Genomic DNA, 16,197 nt, shown 5'->3' with positions numbered 1-16,197 from the left:
CAACTGAACTGTTCTCATTAGCATTCTGTTTATTTGTTCTCACAGTTCAAGAGCAACAAACTTCAACCATTTCCTCCTGCTGATAGGATCCACAAACCCAGAACAGCAGTCGGGTCAACCAGCAGAGGCAAAACTTTATCTACACCACAGCTGAGCTCTCATCAAGGATAGTTGGTGTTGGGAGGTGCCACAATGTTGCCAAGTGCAAACTTTAACTTTTAAAATGATGGGTGATCTAATGTTATGACTCCAGATGCCAGGCCTTGTGGCGTTTTCAGAAATGCATGGAACTACATACATATTCCGGGAATTTTCAGTTGCTCTGGACACAAAACTGAAAATAATAATAATGCAAATATCTCAGGATGCAAAAGTGCAATAATAAAAAGATACCACGAAGATGTCAAGTCATAAAAACAAGAATTGAGATTTTATTGATGTGGGCCAGCGCTAAGGGCAATGTACTGTAAACAAAAACACGTAATTTCCGCGACGCAATCCTGCCTCGTGCATCTACCCAGGTGCCTTAATGTTCTGGACACGTTTCTGTTGTTGTGAACGTGTCCGACTCGACTTATGTGAAAAGCAAACTCCTCAAAACGTCCAGAACCAGTTTTCCGCACATTTTCCGGAGTTCATGTCTGGAAACAGCTTTGCAAATTTAACGACAGAAGTTGGTGAAACAAAGGTCCTTCAGTAGTAAAGATCAAACGACTCCATTGGGCCGGTTGGGACTCCTGTGTGGAAGATAACCTCCAGCACTGGCAGCAGTGGCAGGCGGTGACAGCTTTAGTGCACATGCCTGTGCCCCTGTGAGTGGACCGCATGGGGACCCCTGACATGTGGAAGCCAGCAGACAGTGGCCCTGGCTCTGGGCTGCCGTTGGGGTTGAGTGGGGTTAAAGTGGGTGATGATGGTTGGAGGAATAGAAGGATAGAAGAGGGTTTAAAGCATCGTGATACCCCTCACCGACAGCTTCTCCTGTTGACCCCGGCTGAGACGAGGACAGCAGGCCACGGACGACATGGCATGAATGTGACACGGCATGAAGTGTAGATGCATGTGTTAAAAATCGAGCAGCTTCATGATAAGAGCTGACAAACACTGCTGCTGCAAAGGAACGGTGATGGTTCAAACGAGCACTAAGCTTCCTCTTCCTGACTTAGTATTCATGAATTTTTCATGGCAGAGTCAATTTCAGGTTTAATATTTTCATATTTGTGGAATTCCATCTCATCTGTCCACTGTTTGTTTGAAGTGATTCGAGATATCCCAATGTAACCACAGGAACTGAGGGCTGTGGAGATTCCACTGGCAAAAAAGGGGTGGGGGAATAATGGGAAAGGCACCATGGGAAAATAAACTGCAGCCAGAGATCCCTGCATGCAACACAATCCTTTCCCAAACTCCCCTGTTTATGGATGTTGGGATTTCTATTTGCAAGTGTGACATATTTCCCATCAACAGCGTCACGTGACTGATAGTCAGGGCGAAGGTGGTGTGCAGCATGCAGAGAAATTAGGGGCTAAATGATTTGTGCATCATGGGAGCACTATCTCCTTGATTTGTTGATTTAACTGACATGTTCAAGTGCAGGCAAATACTTAAACACAGACTCACTCAGAGTCAAAAACCTGATGGAGCTTCAGCAGCCTTCAGAGACAGCAGTATATCATTAAGTCATTAGTCATTAGTTTTGTTTGACAAGCAAAGAATTATCACTTTTCCTGAAGAGGAAGGTTAGAGAAAGTAAAGTGGGGGAAGAGATAAGCATTTAAATGCAGGTAGATAAGAATTGTGCAGTTAGACGTAGGGTTGTTTATACGTCGTATATTATGTGCGCGTGTGATTTCAAAACAAAAAGTGGACCTTTAACAGTATATAATTCTTTTCTTGGCGACTTAAATACGATATAAATCAGATCGTAAAGTCGGTATTGGTGAGTTGAGAATGTGTCACACATCACCTCTGGGAGAGCGAGCGTAGCAGAGCTCAGTAAAGTGGATGGAGCTGATAAAGCTGGATTGTCTGGCTGTAATCAGAGCCAGATGTGGTCAGGCCCTCGCCATGGTGGTCCGACCACATCTGCAGCGTCAGGGGGAGAGTGGGGGGAGGTGGGGGGAGGTGGAGGGAGGAGGGGGCACAGCTGGATGACCCCTGACCCAGAGGAGGGAACCACGAGCCGAGGCTGACAGCTGCCATGGCCGAGGCAGGCGACCTGCTATCATCTCCTGCGCTCACATGGTTTACGACTCGGCTCCAAAGGTTTCGGATGACCAAAGCTTTTGTTTGGTTTTTTTCCCCCATTTTTACGATTTATTTATCAATTGTTGTATTTTTTTTTTCATGTTTCAGCAGTTTTGTTATCACAAAGTTGTGAATGCCCGCAGATGATGATTATATCTTACTGAACGGGTTTTGTTATGAGCACAGTGATTGATTTTACCATCATCTTGACATTATCTTGGTATCTTGAGCAAACTGCTTCATATTACATTCACATTGCACATTTTACTTACTTAAAGACTCACTTGTCTGCAACCTATGGACACTAGCAAGCACTTTGTAACCTTGTTCAAGTGCTATACAAATAAAGTTATTATAAAAGCAATCTGATCTTGAAGGCAAAAAAGCTAATATCTTTGCTGAGTTGGAATTTTGTCTGTGAGATTTAGTAATAAAATAAATCCTTTTTACCAACATTTCTACTTTGCATATTCTAAAAATTACAATAAATAACTAATTACAATTCTTTAAATTACTTTTCCTTTACTTGTTTTCCTTTTTTATTTTATTTCAAAAGCCATATTGTAAAACCCAAAATGTCTGCCTGCAAAATCTAGAAGCCAACAGGCCCAGTGAAGCCATCACTGCAGCAGGAAAACTGACTGACATTATCTGCACGTTCACTATTAACCCAGAGGCGGGATCTGTAGCTCGATGATGGACAGCCCTGTGGTTGAAGCTTGCCTGGGGGCCATTAGTAGATCATTGGAGGAGTAACTTCTCCCTTCACGTCCTCTACTGTCCTTGGAGGTGGGAAAAAAAGGATATTGATGTGATTCAGCTGTTAAACGGGCAAAGTAAGACAGCAGCTGAGGTTAGCCATTTATTCCACCTTCATGAGGTGTGCGATCCTGTCGATGACAGCACGGTTGTTATGTGGCTGCAGTTTATATTTTTAAAGGTAAGTCTATATACATTGTTCAGTTTGCTTTTCATAAGTTAATAAAATCTTACTTTCCGCAGCAGTGGTTTCCGCTTTCCCCATGTTTTTCATATTTAGGAATTTTACCCTCACTTTCCTGAAATGTTCATCATTATGACAGATTTTTCATCCTTATAGACCAGAATGTCATACAGTAGCCATGGCCAAAAAGTCCATAACCCTTGAATAATTCTCTTCTGAAATCAAGAAAATTTGAAAAACGCAATGTTAAACAAGGTTAAAAATGTAAGGGTTCCTCCTTGGGTCATGCCCAACCCCTCAATAACATTTCATGGAAATCAGTCGAGTAGTTTTTGTAAGACCCTGCTTACTTACAGACGCAGGCGAAAACATATAACCTTGTGTTTTACATGTGTCATCACTAGCACACAGTGTAACACCCCATTTATGCCAAATGGGCGATATTCTCGATCCCACAAAGTCCTTTCATATCTGCTCTTGATGGATACGGGGGGGGGCAGGCAGTCACACATAACTCCCTATACTTCAGGCCTATGTGGCGCTGCGATAGGGGTGAAGTCTTCATCACCATGGCAGCAGCGACTTTATCTCCTGTGCCTGATGATGGAGTTGCCATAAAAGAAGAGATTTGTCTGTCTTCACAACCCCTGAGATGAACGAGGTGCCGCATGAAGTATCGCCACGACGACGTGCCTCCTCAGTTTGCTTCAGGTGCCTCATACTTCCCTCCCTCCCTCCCTGCCTGCACCCCCTCATTTTACTACAGTGAAGGTATGCATTTATCAAGAGGAAGAGACCTAAATCATTTCTTGCAGCCAGGCTAGGGGTTGGAATGCCAGGGCTGATATGGCTGAACACACTTGTGCTTGAGTGTGCATGCTTACATTGTGTGCATGCCTCTGCTCAGGTACATGTTTCTTGTTGCTGTTCAAGTTTTCTCCTCAGAGATGAATCCAGGTGACTAAGACAAGGAAACCAACCATTTACAATCCCAAAAAAACAAATTCACAATTAATATGCGCAGGGTTATTTCAGGCACTTCTTTAAATGGCACTTTGATTTAGGATTAAAAGGGTCCTAACACGATGCGTAAATCTCAAGCTTTGGACACTAATTAGCAGCAGCAGCAGAACTCCAGCAGCAGGTTAATTATTGCTTGGGCAGAGGGTTATTGTCAACTGTCATTTCCACCCCCAAATTAACCCATCATCACCTTAAATGGATAATATTATGAATTATTTTCCGACGTCCGTCCTATAAACAGATTCAAAACAAAGACGCCTTAGAAGCCTTGTAGATGACAGAACAACAAGTGGAAAGAGAAGAATGAAGTTGAATAAGTGATAATAAACAGACCACCACATCAAGATGGGTAATAATTAGAACTGATTATAACGTCTGTTAAATTAATTGCATGGCTACAGACTAGTTTTGTATTTATGAATTTCAATAAAAACACAAATAGCAAGTTGGAAATGTGTCAGAGTTTCTCCATTTTCAGAAGAAAAGAAAAAAAAACACTGAAACATAATCAGTTATTTTACTCGCTGTACTTCTCCATTTACATAAATGTGTTTTTGCCAAGAAAAGAAAAACCCAAAAGAGGAGTAATGTAGTTCAGGAGGTATGTACATGTATTTTTCTCTGACTTCTTGTTATCAGCGCCCCACACTCCATTACATAAGTGTGAAAACACCCAGGACTACGGTAAAAGAAAACGAGGAAGGGATATAAAGATAGAGAGAGCACAGGCACCTCCTTCAGAGCTCAGGCATTTCCTTCTGGGATATCCCCCTTTTACGAGCTCTGAGGGGAAAAGGAGAGATGGTGCAGAGGAAAAAGTGAATGTAAAACTGGCAGACAGTCCATTAGGGCGTGTTCTCCTGAGGGTTGAGGGGTAGCGAGCTACAATGACCTCTAATGGACGTGAGTGACAGCCAGTCAGTGCTGGATCAGCCGGCGAGGAGTGGCTGGAAAGGGGCCCTTTCCCCATTGTTCTCGCTGTGACGTTCCCTGCCATGCTTCAGTGAGGGCAGGTGCTTTAGGGTGTCAAAATAGGAAGACCCAGGGACAGGCTTGGCTGCTGTCCATGCTCCTCTGACACATGACAAAAGATCCACTCTCACCTCGGCACAAAAGGGAGAGCAGAAGTGAGAGCAGGTCGTTCACAAAGACTCCGCTCTTTGCTTCAACGGGAAAGGGCTGAATAACCTTTGGACCCAAATGAATGTGTTCTGGAAAGATTTGGTCATCTCCCCTTTCTTCGTTTGTGAGTTTGCCACGATATGAATATCACACTGACAACTGTCTTTCCATGGACGGTGATATATGATCGTCTTTAAATAAGGTGCATAAGGACTTTTTGTCCTGATCACGTCAATTTGACAAATGGCGTTTTCAGTAACTTTGAAGCGTCGTTAATTAAAGATCAAGAATTAGATAATAAAAGAAGTAATTGGAGACAAAATATGGATTACAGATGCAGATCTTACTTTTAAAAATCAAAATCATAAAAAAAAAAAACATTGATTAACGTGATGGCAGGTTGGATGCGTGATAAATGAAGAAAGGTCGCACACAAAAAAGGAAATCAGAGCAGGACAGTGTCCGAACGAAGAGCAAAAGAAGGAGCCAAGTTGTTATCAAAGCCCAAGTGATTATTTTCCACAAGATTTTCCTGTCAGGATGTTATGAATGTCTCCATGTTCAGCGCTCGGTGATAAATGGTGTCGCTTGTGCAGCGCTGATGTCATATAACAGCCTCAAGGCCCGACTTCCTCTCCAGTAAGTGTGCACCGAAGGATGCACTCGTTCCGTCCTGTCCAGGGCACATGGACTGTGTGTGTGTGTGTGTGTGTGTGTGTGTGTGTGTGTGTGTGTGTGTGTGTGTGTGTGTGTGTGTGTGTGTGTGTGTGTGTGTGTCAGAAAGGTATATAGATGTCTTTGTGTTTCTCATACTTTCCATCACTGTAAAAAATCTTCTGGGGGGATTTTAGCCATCTGTAACCCAAACGTTTCCCCCTTTTTCAAATTTCAGAAGCCTGTAGACAGAAGCAATTAGATCCATCATCTACAGTTAGGCAGACGGCCATTATTTACACTAGTTGCTGCATTATTGATTATATTTCATCCCCATGTGTGCAACGTGAGGGTGAAATGTATTTATGTTGGCAGTAAAAAAAGGTTTCCCCTACAATAATGTATGCCACAGCATTAATTTATTAAGTCTCCATGCGTTGTTTGTTGTCATAGTATATCGAGGCTTTACTTTACAACTGAGGGATTGTGTGAGGTTTCCTGCTGCGCAAAGAAAGCCACGGCAGGAGTATCACCGCTTTCTAAATTCGACACTTAAAACATTTTTCCCAATGTAATATCTCCTCGATGTGGGAATTCACCTTTCCCCTCTACAGTGATTGACTGCGGATTCGTCATCGCTTAGCAACCGCTGCCAAACACAGCGGGCCTGACAAACCTCGGATTTCTCCACACGCATGGAATTAAGTGCATGGAGCTCTAATAGACGTGATGTTCCAAAACAGTATGAGCAAAAATAAAGACAGTGATTAAACAATGTGTTTATCTGCAACAACAAGTATTAGCATGTCTGGTAGACTGACTTAACAGCAAGGACGAGACAATGGGAACATCCCCCCGATACAACAACACCAAAAAAATGAAACAATATCAAGAAGATACTGATGGGAATCAAATGATATTTTTAATGTATATACTTTAATGTGTTTATCCCATTGACTGAATGTAAAGATGGATGACGCGTCTCCACTCCCTCTCACCATCCAGAAATAAAAATACATACAAACATCACCATCATGTGCATTTAGAACAAGAATCTGCAAAATACCGACTGGGGGGTGGAGCCACTGTAGCGAAGTCACTTCGACACACATGCTCGACCAATCAGGAGTCCGTCTCAGCTGTCAATCATGATGTTGCAACTCGTTTTTTCTCTTTTCCAACACAATGTGATAAGAACTACAGTAAATGGCAGAAAACTGTATTGTCCCATCCATTAACATGGAGGAGGAGAGATTTATTAGCTATACTGTAGCCAGCCGCCATGTGGAGATTGAGACACTCCGGCCTTATTTTGATGTCGTCCATCTTTATGGTTCATCCAAAGGCACCAAGATATTAAAAGGGTTAATTGTAATTTAACCCAATGAGTGAACTTTCCAACCTACTTGACTGACTCCTGTCTCTAATCGTGACTGAGACATCCATTAATATAAATTCAGAAGCCCCAGAGCTTGTGTTTAAGTCCACGTGCATGTGAGTAAGTGTAATTTTTGGATTCCTTCCCTCGTTTTCCTCTTAACTTTATCTCCTCTCACAGTGCGAGCGAGATTGCGGGCTGACTAAGTCTCTCCGATGCCAGCGGAGTCTGCTGCCATTGTTCTGGGCTCTGAGGGCAGCCAAGCTGTCGTTGATGGACAACACCACTGATTCCCTTGCGCTTCCTGTACAGACCCAGACAGAGCGGTTTGCCTCAGCGCTCTTATCATGCATGTCACTGTGCCAGGAGGGAAGAAAACCAAGGGGAAGCTGGGGGAGCATTAAGAGCAAGAAGAGGGTTTTTCTTTTATGTGCTCTTGCTTGACAAAGAGCCAATATCCAATGTGAGTGGATGAGTGAAGACGCTGCGTATTAACTTCGACTCAAGTGCATTATTTGCGGGAGCTAAAATACCCTTTTCATTACGATTCTGTTTCTCCCTGTTTGGGCACGACGAGATGCAAGATTATTGCTGCTGATAAGATAAGAATGTAGCAGTCGCCTGCTCTGGTTGCTGGTGCAGAAGGAGGAAATGCCTATCTGATGGGGTTTTCAAATTGGATTTTGAATGGCCAGACAGGGAAGGAGAAAAATATTTACACTATTGACATCTCCATCTCTGGGAGTTGACGGCGTGGCCTCTGGGCAGAGTTATAAACAACGGGAACGCATTCAATTAAACAGTCGAAGTGAGATTTGGCCAAAGGCGATTTGCTGATGTGTTCGACTTTGTGGTGTCTTTCACTTCTCTCTGGATTTCTTTAACTCATTCGATTCAAATTCATGTTTTATAATACATCTTGAAATGTGCTGAACACTGACAACTGTCTAAACAATATTTAAGGTGGCGCATTTAATTTGATATTATTATTATCATTAGTTTTCATATCTGTCTGACATAGTATGTGACCATAATCCATACATCTCATCTATCTCAAAATCGAGATAGAAAAGGATGGAGTCGATTGGTAAACACCACAACCCTGGTGGGTTAATGGATCAATAACAGTAACATTAACAATACCATATATATATATATATAAAAATCTGACCATAATACGATCCCTTTATTTAACTCTAACCAGGCTCTGTCTGCATACTTGAACTTTTTAGTATGTCTAGGACTATCCAAATGAAATATAAGCTATTTCCTAATTCATTGTGTCATGCACTTATAAAGAATGTTTGTCATGACACGACAACTGGCCTCAGACCCGCTTCAGGTCAGCTCCAGCATGGCAGTGATATTAGTCAGCATGAAAACAAATGACTCAGCTCACATGGACAGAATAAGATTGGATAAATCTGGCAAGCGGCTGTGGAAGATATTGGACTCAACAGAGATTAAAAGACTCAAACGCAAACAAAACAAAGAATCATTACTTACATTATTGATTTTTAAAAGTTAATCTTTCATTTAAATTTGTATTTGATTTGTATTTGCTTCTCAAAGATTTTAATGTTGAGCCATCAACTAGTCACCTCATGAAAACATGAGAAGCCGTTTTGCTTTCCGCATCATAAAAGGTAAAACCTGTCTATAATCCCCCAGCTGGTGGAGATACAGGCCCAGGTGGCCTGTGAATCCTTCTGTCTCCCTGCTCGCACTGTCCACTAACATGCATCAGGCCACAAATATTTCCAATTTCTTTCAGAGAGAAGACATTTGAGTCACTATGTCTGCAGCAGATCTACGCAGGTTTGTGCAGGAAACACAAGGTCTAAGCCTCTAGGTTGCAATTTTTCCAAAGAAACCACTATAACATTATTGCATCACCAAATCATTTAAAGGTGTGGTTGGTATGTTGTTTCTAAGACACATTCTATCTTATTTGTTAAAATCCTTCAAAAGTCCCGATAGATAAGGTTGTCTGAAAAAAAGCTGGTGTGGCCCTGGCAGGAATGTGATAAACACAACTAATCATTTCATTCGGTCCAAATGAAACAATTGGTTGGCGTACCTGTCGTCTTCTAGCAGTTGACACGTTGGCAGTGAATGTTCAATATGGCCGTAACTTTGACGAGAGGGCCGATGGGAGGGGTGGGATGTGTCGCTAGAATTTTATAGTGTAGCCTGCTCTTGCTTTTCCAGGATTACCAACCCTGGCTTTAAAACCACTCACACAAAGATACTTTTGTCCATTTTCTGTACATAAACAGGACTATTCTCCTCAACTGCTTCACTACGCCAACAGAAGCTGAATCCAAGACATTTTTAAGTGGACTAACTAGACTCCTGACCTCACCGTCAACCACTTGTCAGACCCTTTGTGTTTGTCTTCTCATGGCAAAGGCGAGTCAATTATTGAGAAAATGCATGAACAGAGGGGTCAATGTGTTTTTTCCAGAGGTTAAATCAAGTGTGCGACCTCCACATGGAAGATTGATGGTTGCCTCACGACAGCCAATGCAACACGCAGCCTGGGATCTTTGTAAACTTTGGAGCGGCCGTGCAGCCCTGGTCCTCAATTTGAAGGAGTGGCTGTGCGAGGTGAGTGGAGCACAGAGCTATTTATTTCAGTGAACTGCCGGGGACTGCAGCCCTGCGAGCGCTTTCATGTTTCCCCATACGCCGTGCCCTATGCAATCCGCCCGCCTGTTATGAGCATGAAGTAAACAAAACATTAGGTCATCATAAATCACTGGCCAATGACATGTCTGGAGCTGAGATTAGACAACCAGAGTGGAGCAGTGGAGCACAGAGCGGGGAGGGCGGCCTCTCGCCGTGCAGCCTGCAGCTACTTCTCTCCTCCTCGGTCCCAATGTGTAAGATCATTATTAAAATTGCAGCTCAATTAAGATAAGACTAAATTACTTTCTCTGTCTCCCCCTTTGATGTTCAGGGGATTTTTCTCCTTTCTACATTTGAAAAACAGGCTGTTTAAACGGAGCAGGGAGGGGGCAATGGCTCAGAGCGCGCTTTGATGTTGGGAAGTCGAAGGAGAGTTGCACAGGCTTTGGGTTTTGATTGGAAACGTGCGTGATTGTTTTTTTGTGAGGTTTTACAGACAGAGCTCCATTTTCAAAAGCAAACGCAAGATCCCGTTCGCTTCATTGCAAAGTCAATTCTTGGCAGAATGAGTAAGAACAAATGCGAGCGAGTGCTTTTGTGTGTGTGTGTGTGTGTGTGTGTGCGCGCGCACACATGCGTGTTACATTCCACTTGTCGTGAACTCTACCACTCGGTTGCCACAGGCCCTGAGCGCTGAAACGTGACTGGTTTTATTCTGGGTCTGCCCATGTCTATGCTGAATCAGTGTCATTTAACTTTTTTCCTACTGTGTGTAAAGGACAGTGCACAGAGCTAATTGTGCAGTGTGTGTGTGTGTGTGTGTAAACCTCAACAGGATAAAACGTAATTATTTTAATCTCATCATTAAATCTGATTACCAATGACAAGACATAATATAAAGTGTGTGCGTGACTCATGTCTTTAAATGATTGGTAAAAGAAATTATAAATAAGAATCCCACATCAGATAAATAATCTTTTTGCATTTTAGTACAAAGTATAATTTTTCACCGCAACTAATTCAAACGCTGCCCATTGTTCCTCTATGTTCTCTTTGTCCCCTAAAGTTCATGTATTTGCCTGAATTCTCACTGTAAACACAATGGCAGAAACATCAGAGGCCCCTGCACTGGGGATGTTTATATGAGCGGAGAGCCTGGAGATGGAACAGAGATACGAGTGCTGATCTGTGAAAGGAACCACCGCTGTATCGCTGCTGCTCGCCATCACACACAAACACCATCTGGATGCCTCTCGCCCAGACGGAGAAGACCTCACACCTGCACACCTCCGCAGAAACACACACACACACACACACACACACACACACACACACACACACACACACACACACACACACACACACACACACACACACACACACACACACACACACACACACACACACACACACACACACACAGATATTACATGAAAAGTGAAGTTCTGACACGCTCCCAAAATCGAGGTGAAAAAAAACACACACACACGAATAACACACTGACCTTTGCTTTTCCTAATTCTTTGCCGTCTGCAGATCGTATCTTTCTCTGTGTTGTGAACTCCACAGACGCTCATCCTTGGTTTCTGACAGTTCCTTACAAAGCAACCAGGCACGACAATAGCGAGTGGTCGACTTACGGAAAATTAGTTAACTGGCTGAAGAGTAAACAATGGGCCAGTGAGGAAAGACCGTCAGGAGGAAAGGTTTTCCTTTCAGAGGTCAGAGGTCAGTTTGTCCACTGACACCGGCTCAGACAGTTGACATCTGAGACACACTTTGAATCGCTCCAAAGAGCCAGGCTGGTTTTTTTTTGTTTTTTTTCAAATGCAAGATTGTTGTATTTGTTTGCACGTGTGTATATTATACTACACATGTTTGAAAGAATGTCTTTTTTTACATTTTGCTTTTGTTCCATGTTGTATATTTTATTACCTCAACAGTCTTATACTGTGTGTTTATGCTGTTTGAGGTCACAGGAAACATCTCCATTCAAGGTTAACGCTGATAACAGGATCCATGTGGTGATTATGAAGAGCCAAGTGCTTGAAGCGTCATTAAGGCAAATAAAATCCTTAAACAGAAGCTTTTAAGTGTGCCATCATCTCCGTTTAAACCTTTTTTAAATCAGCACCCATCAAAAAAACTTTTTTTTTCCCTTTTTGATGAAGCGTTGCCCCATCTGCACTCGAAAGTTACTAATCTAGTAATTTAAAAGTTTGTTTTTCCTTCTTGTGGCCGTCTGTGTGTGTGTGTTTTTGTGGGAGGGGGGCTGATCACATAGGTGAGACATGGAGCAGACTGACACAGCTCCTCCCTCTCGCTCTCTCTCTCTCTCACACTCACACACACACACATACATACACACACATACACACACACACACACACAGTGTCAGTATTTCGGAAGCACAGTGTTGTGAGTTAAACAGCAGCCATGGCGAAGTCAATCAGTCATGCTGTAATTGACCTGCAGGAAAACTGATGAGTAACCGCCGAGTACAAGTATCAAGACACGTTTAATGTTTGCTCACGTTTCAAGCTTCGAATAAAGTTTAATATCGATGGCAAGTGTCATCACATAAATAACCTGAATCTCATTTACTCAAACATCACTTATCAAATCTGTTAACATTATAAAAAGGCAGGAAAGAGGAGGAGAGAATGACGCGTCTTCTTCCTGCACTGGACGTGTTATTGTTGACATTCGGGATTTTCTGTAGTAGCTCGGAATTTTTCATCACTTCCCCATCAGATAATTCCACGACACGCTGACCCGCTGGAGTGATTGACAGAGCAAATACGTGATCAGATGTTTTCATCTCTGATGGGTCTAAAGAGAAATAGCAGAGGGGTCTGTTTTTAATAAATCTGCTGCAGGACATTGGATTAGTGGAGTCCCAGAGAGCACGGAGACATGTTCAACATTCGCCTCCTTTTTGATTAACTGCTGCCATCTGAACTTCACAATACAAAGAGGAGGCAGGAGAGGAGAGATGTGACGAGGCGATTAGTGGGAAATGATTCCAGAGGAAGTCGGATACAGACAGTTTTCGTGGTCACACACGTTAAAAAAACACGACTAATACATGATTTCATAATCTCTCAATGCTGCACAGTGGAGGACTACACCGACTCTGCCGGGAACTAATGGGTTTCTTGAAGATTTTAGATCTCTCTCACTTTACACACACACACACACACACACACACACACATGAAAATCTAATTTCCAGTGTGTTTTCCTCAGTGATCCACCCCCTTGTGAGGAGCCACTTTTCCCTTCTATTTTAAAAGGGAAGATAGGAGACATCTACCCTGCAACACAATTCATCACTGTCTCTCCCTCTGGATAGTGTGACACTGTTTTCTCCTCCTCCTCCTCGGGATTATAGAACTCAAAGCTGAGATGGGTCACTTCCAGCACCGTCTCCTATACATCTTTGTAGGTGCACATGACATCCGCCCGCCTTCCTGAGCTTTAAAAGATGTGGGGATCAGGACAGTGTGGTGAAAACTGATGATGCAGGCATGGGTGTATACATTTCCACATATATGCCCTCGTAGCGGGACATAAAAGAAATTGCATTCTTTGAACATAAATATGCAGTCATGTAAAATTGTGTCTTTCAACGCCCAATAAATTGTGCGTTTGTGAATTTATTGTCCTGAACAATTGTTTTCTGGTTGTATTGTTTAAGAATAATAACATTAACTATATTTATTTTCTATATTTTTCAATGATTAACATTTAAGGTAAATCAAGGCATAGAATTCAGGCTGTATATGTCACCAATACTTTACTGTCTTGTTGTGCATTGTTGTTTTTTTTCCTCTTTGTACAGATAAAAAAGGACAAAAAACTATGTTATTGCATTTTCTAATTGATTTTAAATATTCAGGTTGTTATAACATCTAACAAATAACGTTTATACATATTTCTTATATTTTCAAAGCACTTGATGAGGCTCTATTATTTTTTTACGCCAGTCTTAGTGGAGTTCTTCATGTGCTGTTGATGTTTTCATAGCCCAGTGGTCGCCCTGCACCATAAAATGACATGAGACCCACGAAAGACACAGACAACTGCTACTGTGGCTCAGATAGCAGGAGCTGCCCCACTCTGAAGTGGCCCTCTCATGTCACAAGCTACAGAGTTCAAGTTTGTTAAGTCTGCCTGTTTGACTCAGCCAAAGCTGGATTTGTTCCTTATTTAAAAGGATTGTTTAGCCTCATGTTTCATACATGTGCATGTAAGTTGCAATTTGCAGAACTTATTTCAGGAGGCAGGGACAGATGTTTTGGGCAAATAAAAAATTCTAAGTAATTTCATGTTACTTTTTTATTGTTCTATTGAATTGTTTTATTCTGTTTTAATATACTTATGTTTAGCCATTTTCTATTATGAGCTCAAGACACTTGATTTGAAAAAATCCTAATTCTAAAATTTAAAGAGCTGGCGAATCATTCATTTATTTTGCATGTCTAAAGCACCTACTTTTAAAATAAATACAACGTCTCCTTATGCATACATAAAATGTCCCATACTGAGAAAATATCAAAGTGTAAAAACGTGCAAATGAAATAAGAAAATATATAAATACAAGAAGGAACTTTTTATCAACCACACCTGCAACACGAGCTCAGTTTTATTTATTCCTCGTCGACCATTCAGATTAAAAAGAATGTTGTAAAGTCGACGGGTACGAGACCTTCAAAATGAATAGCCTATAATCATAAAATTAAACTACTTGACAGTAAATTACTGTATGTCATGCCGGTGTATAATTGGGACATTCAAGTGCTCGCTGCGTTAAAAGGTGCTATAATTAGAAACCGCAGGCCCGGGCTGCAGAGAAGCACGTTTTGTGTAACTTAAAGGCGACTCTGTTCGTTTTTTGAGGTGGACTCGCCAAGGCTGTCGGGTTATTCGCAGGTCGACCGTCGTCCCCCCCCCTCCCACACCCGGTCTGACTTCACAGTACCCCATTATCCCTCCACTCCAGAACCTGCACCAGTTCGTTTCTCCCTCTCTGACTTGAGGATGCCGCAGCTTTAATTCCAGGAGCCTTGTTTACGCATCGCCTGTTCGGTGTGAATCGTTTCTTTTGACAATCACCATTCGTCTTTAAAAAAAACATGAGACGCGCAGCATAAGAGGCCGCACGCAGCGGCTATTTTCCCCCTCTGAGAGACAAGTGCTGGACCTCCAACCTCTCGCTCGTTGGGCCGCAGCGCAGACAGAATCTGCGTCTACGGGACTCTTTAATTAGAAGCAGATGGCGCGCGGGTCTTGTACATTATAACACAGAGCAAAAGAAAAAAATACTCCCAGCATTTTCCATAGTGAGCTGGTTACTGCAGCCATACAGGTGCAACACACACAGTCTGCAGCGAGACCTCAGTGCATCTCAGTCCCTGCCCTCCGCTCCTTCTAAACTGAAGGGAACGGGTCACTAAGAGCGCATTACAGGGGATTTCTTATGGGAAGGGTTTTTTGCTCAGTCGCGTTGCATTTGACGCATAAAGCTACCGCCCTTTTACGCGCAGTGAAGATGGAATAATAATCGGTTCCTAGATTACCAAATATAAATTGCGAGCATTAACATCTATTGACATGGTGGTCTACAACTATCCCCTGCGACAGTGAACGCATCAGAGACCTTATTTTATCCTGTCAACTTCAATCTGCACTGATGTGAAAAATACGGGAAATCCAGTTTAATAACTTTCTATCGAATAAAATGGCTCCAGTATCTTTGCTGCTCTAGAAGTACAGATTCGTGCGTCATTTGGATAAAGTCACATCAAAGCTAAAGGTTTTAAGGTCAAGTTTTACCTTTACATTTTTGGATGCGAATTAATTGCACATAACTGTATAATAAATTCACCAGTGCAGATTTATAATTGATTTCATTCGATATTTAGCATTTAGTTGATATTGTATACAGGAAAATAATATGAAGTTATTGGGAAGCTGTTTATTTGTAAGTGCATTTCTTTTAAATTGAGCCTGACCTCAGCCAACTGTATCTGACATACACAGTATAGGTTACACATGTGCAATATTAAACATGGTTGAAATCACTATCTTTTTCCCAGAATAAAAACCTTTAGCTACTTGTTTAAACAAAATCTAAATTTTAAATTAAGTTTCTGGCAAAGCAATCAGCCACATATTAACATTAAATACTGTTATTT

The sequence above is a fragment of the Hippoglossus stenolepis genome, chromosome 11, assembly GCF_022539355.2.
Source record: "Hippoglossus stenolepis isolate QCI-W04-F060 chromosome 11, HSTE1.2, whole genome shotgun sequence".
Lineage (NCBI taxonomy): Eukaryota > Metazoa > Chordata > Actinopteri > Pleuronectiformes > Pleuronectidae > Hippoglossus > Hippoglossus stenolepis.
The sequence above is the reverse complement of the archived record's forward strand: the minus strand, read 5'-3'. Positions refer to the sequence as shown.